Source organism: Cryptomeria japonica, chromosome 7, assembly GCF_030272615.1.
Source record: "Cryptomeria japonica chromosome 7, Sugi_1.0, whole genome shotgun sequence".
NCBI classification, from domain to species: Eukaryota; Viridiplantae; Streptophyta; class Pinopsida; order Cupressales; family Cupressaceae; genus Cryptomeria; species Cryptomeria japonica.
The window spans coordinates 249,884,931-249,890,430 of NC_081411.1; positions in this window are offsets into that span (position 1 = coordinate 249,884,931).

The following is a 5,500-nucleotide window of genomic DNA, read 5'->3' on the forward strand; positions in this document are numbered from 1 at the left end:
GAGAGTTTTCAAATATACTTGAAGAACTCAATAGAGTTAAAAGGGAATACAAGCTATTCAAGAATGCTGCTATTATGGAGTAGAACTGGTTAGTCAAATGCCTTGAAGAATCTGAGAAATGCATCTCAGACTTGAAGACTCAGGCAGAAGATACTAAGAAATGTCGGTGTGGAGATCTAGCCTCTCAGCTAGAGATAAAAGACAAAAAACTTCAATGGCTGCTTGAAGAGAACAAAGGCCAGACCTCTCCAGTTAGATATGCTCCTATAAAGAAGGTTGACCAGATCAAAATTGGTGTGGACTTGCAGAAAAAGTGAAGATCAATGCTGCAAGAAGGAATCTTTATGTAGATAGCAGAGGTAAGGGGAAGATGGAAGAAGAAAAATCCACCAGAAGCAGGACGATGAGGAAGCATCAAAGGATAACCTCTACCAGAAGAGGACACAAAAATGCTACCACTTACAGGGGGAAGCAAGTGTGGAAGAAGAAGAAGAGATCGGATGAAAGAGGTGCTCAGAATGGACAACCAAGGGCCCATTCTCAAAAATGAACAGATGGGGATGCAAAACTGACAAGATCTCCTCATGCATGGGAAAGTAAATATGTAAGTCATATGTCATCATTTATCGGTTACTTCTTTACATGTAATGATTATGGCCATAAGGTAAGGGAATGTACAAAGAGATATAGAAAGGATAATGTTGGATCTCATAGAAAGAATGCTTATGGGAAGGATGTATCCAGAAGTAGATACATGCATGTCCCTTCTCTTGGTTATGCAAAGATTGTTTGCCATAACTACAATAGATTTGGGCATAGAGAGTTTGAATGCAGGAAGAGGAACCTACGGTTACATGGAGGTCAAAAAAATGGCCATGCTTTGCAAATAAGTGAAAATAGAGCATATGGAAGGCATACACCTTCATGGAATTAAAGGAGAAATGTCCCTGTAGGAGTAAGAGGTTTCCCAGTTCAGGTTTCTATTTAAAGCAACATGTCCAGGAGAAGATGGTCAAACCAGTATGTCAAGAGATTTCCCAATCATAAAGTTGGGATGGATGTTGTATGCTACTATAGCACTACCATTGGGTGTAATGAAAAATCAGGAAATGGAAGGACCCATCAGTAGAGAAAGGAAAGACCTTCTCCTGAGTCTAGAAATGGGAAGAAGGGTGAAACCAAGAAGGTATGGAGGAAGAAGACCATGGACCGGCACTGTGCACTCAATGCACAAGTGATGTCTCCTAAGGCCTAAAGGAGATGCACAATTTTAGGGAGAGTAGCAGATTAAATTTATCTTCCACCCCCTCAGTAAAGGAGGCAACATGAAAGAACATGATGCTATTGGTATGAAGGATGAAAATTTAAAGATAGGTGTGTAGATGTTGTCTTGACTACACATCTACAGATCAGTGATGGATCACCACTGCATGTTTCAAAGAGTGAAGGTTAACAATTGGCATCAAATGTTAACCGGTATGTGCAGGATGTTATCAGCACGTATGCTAATAGGTACTTGCAGGTTATGTAAGACAATGAGGTTGAGAGCATTGCATTAGCCCCAATAGCATGGAGTGAAATTATGCCTTAGGAGGTGTTGATGAAGACCTAAAAGACATATGTTGGCCCCAGTTGTTGATCATGCAGGCTTGCATGTTTTTGGGATAACCGGTTTGTCTCTTGACATGATAATGTCACTGTATGACATTGGGAAAAGTCAGGATCATGTCATAGACTATGTTGATATAATGGAGTTGAAGGATCATCAGATGATCACATATGCATAGCTGAACTGGTATATGGAGAAGATTGGAGTTACGGTATTGTACCTGACCGAAGTTAAGAACCTAATATGTATGACTCAGAGGGAGTTCAAGTGCTCATGATGAACAGATGACTTGCTTGAACTTGCAAGGACACTGACTACCCAAACTGTAGGAGATGGAAAATGCAGAGGTGTTGCAGGATGACTGGCAAGTGATTAAGTATTCACTCACATGTCAACAATTGGTATCAATCTTGTTGCAAATTGAGTTCAAATTGCATCGGACGTGCATGCTCAATTAGTGTCAGTTGATGGTTAAGCTCCCCATCTGAAGTGTTGTGACTTGAGAAGATGTAACAACTGGTGACAAGGTAACAAGTGGTATCAAAGTAAGTACTACATCCAATGAAGACAAAGGGGGAGAAACTATTCAGTCAATGTTGGTAAAGCCAAGGAGGAATGACATCTTGACAGTGCCCTTTGCCATTGTTGTCAAAGGGGGAGAAGGATTATGTAGTATACTGCATACTACATGTGTGTGAGTCCATGGATCACACTAAGGGTAAGAAAGACTATGTAGTATGTCGGATACTACATGTGTTCACATCAATGCAAAAGAGGGAGATTGTTGGCATTGTGTTGTCATTGATGTCAACCGGTATGGGATGACCACCGGTAGATAAGATGTACATGCAACTCTACAATGAAGAAGTATAGGATGTGACATCCTGGATATCACCTTGTGTTGAAAAACAATGGTAAAGGTAAAGAAGATGACCTTAGGATCACAATACACAAGTTAGTGCCTGACTTGAATGATGAGATAGAGAGGTGTTTGAGCAATTGTTTGTGATGAAGAGGTAGAATGTTATCTGAATCACATCAACACTGGAAGAGAAGAATGAATAGGTCTGTAAGGTTGCAGAACAACAAGACTCTAACTGGTTGAAGATGCAGTCATCATGAGAAGCAACGACTAAACAGTGAGTGTGTCCACATCAGATCACATGTGTCTGTTTGAAGATATGCTACACAAATAAGGAATTCATTTGAGCAGATGACAAAGTATTACTCAACCAAGTAAGTGGGGCTTGTTGGAACCCTTAAATTTTCAAATTTTAGAGTTTCATATTTAGTCATAAGGCATATTTTTCTATATGATTGTGTGTATCACCTATGATTAGCCCTCAGGAACCTATTAACCAATCAAAACTTGAGGTAAGTATGTATTGCACAAATTTGAATCTCAAGGTGCAAGCTCTCAAGCCCTAAATCTTTTTATCTAAAAGTATGATGCTTTTGCAAATTTGTTTATATTCAAGTATTTCAATTTTAATATTCACTATGTCTTTTGAATAAAGCCAAATGTAATATACAATATTTTAAAGACATGTTGGATATTCCATTCGTGTAGGAATTTTTCAATGAGGAGACTATGTTACGAAATTTTTATATCTAACCTAGTACAAAATGTTGAAGCCATATGCGTTCATCAAAGCCTTTTTATCTATATCTTATCTCAATTTTTACTCCCTCAATATATTAATTTTAATGTCTCGATTTATATGCTAATTCCCTTTAGGTTGATATGTATATCTTAGAAAAAGCAATGTAATGGGTGAGGGATCATAATTAGATATGTAATTGGGTTTATGGGGTTTTAAATTTACTTTTTTGGGCCACAACTGGAGGTTTTCTTGTGGGTTCTTTCCTGGCAGTATGCCCTTTGAACCCAAATTTGTATTTTCAAAAATTCAAAATTAATAAAATATAGTTTAGTGGCTTGTCCACTTTTATCGAAAAAAATAAATATATTATATATATTCATTAAATATTTTGTGTTATAAAAGGTTAAATGATATTTTTCAAAATTAATACATCTTCGAGTGTGGTTATTGCAGGGGTAAGAGATCTTTCAATTATATGCTATTGACTTTCAAAATTTTATAATTGATTTATAATATGAGAGCATCTTTTGGAGAAATTATTTAAATCTTTTGAATAAAATATTTTAAACATTATAAAGAAAAATGAGAGAAGTCTTATGGCACAGGGCATTAATCTTTTAAATCATTTTAAATAAATGATTATAAAAAGGCATTGAAGGGAAAATGTGAAGTGAGGCCCCATCGGGTATCGGTGTAGGCATTTTCAAAGCCTCCCGATCCCCCGATAAGGTGTTTCTGTTGGTGGCACAATGATTCATTTGTGGCATAGTAAGGAGATTTTAAAGATACTTGAAAGCTATAGGAGCTGAAAAGCGATATCGCTCAGTATATTCAAGGATGGATAGGGAGAGTGCAGTAGCAAGAAAGGGAAATCCTTCACCACCTATTTTCATTCTAAGAGACACTACCCTTATTCTAGTTCATGGCAGAGGAGATACTATTCCCTCTATGCAAGATGGGGAGAATCATAAGGTAGTGCCCGTGAAAGGATATGTCACTAGTTCGGCTGCCTTCGATGCTCTCATGTTTGACGGGCCCTACTATTCTCTGGGCGATTAGTCTACTGAGGAAGGTTATTTACAAGGGGCTTCTTTCCTTCCACCTTGCTAAGCTAATATGCCCCAAAATGGTGGCAATGAAGGAGATGGTAGTAGGGCTCTCTCATGACCTCGTTGCTCCTGAAACTCGGTCTACTGAGAAGTGACCCATTACGATCCCCTCAAAATAAGTTCTGACCTGGAGAGAAAGTGGATAGAATAGCAGCATGTGGCATATTTCCCAATATCATTTGTTGACAACGTAATAATAGATACTGCCACCGGCACAGAAAGAAGCCGAAAGGCAGGTAGTAGCAGTTCAAGATGGGAGAGCTAGACGAATCTCTATTGTCCTAACTCCACACTGGAAGTGACTTGGATTTATTTCAACATGTCAAAACAATGTGAAATACATTGGCTAGATTTTGAGAGCCTGCCAGCTTCCATTCTAGTGGGAAATTATCTTTGCTAATATAGCTTTGGAGTGTAGGCATGAATGCTGGCCATCACATTTTCTCCAAATATTAGCTAGTCCATAGAGCCAGAGACTCTTTTATCAAGCATTATATGGAAGATTGTTTTCCTTAGTGCAATCCTTAAGAATGCAGTGTTTTGGAATTGCTAGCCAAAGATTGAAGTTTGTCTGACGATTGTGACACAAAAAAGCCAAAATGTGTTTGTACATGCACAATCAGAGATTGCAAATGCTGGCAGATGCACACTTTCACACCCTAACCCTTACCCTATCGATTATAGGGGTGACTAAAAACTCATTTCCCTGATATCCTGATGGAGTGGCTATTTGGATAAAGCTTTGCAAAGTGTAAGCTTATAGGCATTTGGACTTCAGGAGGAATAGAAAAGGGCTATTCCAACCCTCGATGAAGATAAGAATGCCTACGGGAATATCAATGAAAACTATACCACTAAAGTAACAATAGAAATAATAACTCATCGGACATCGGTATGACTAAAAGCATGCTATCCTGATTAAAGAAATCTCCTTGATGGATAAAGCAAGCGTGAAGGTATGCATTTTTTATTTTTGTTTGCAAAAAGGTAATATATTTTATTGTTTTCTTTTGATTTATTAAGTTAAAAGGTAAAATTAATTTTAAAAGGTTATTACGGTAAATTTATTGTTACCTTGGAAATTATTCAAGTGAAAGTAAAAACAACCTCAAATCTTTAATATCCGTATTTGAATGTTTACTCAACAAGTTTCCATTTACTTTTGGAGTTTTATGTTA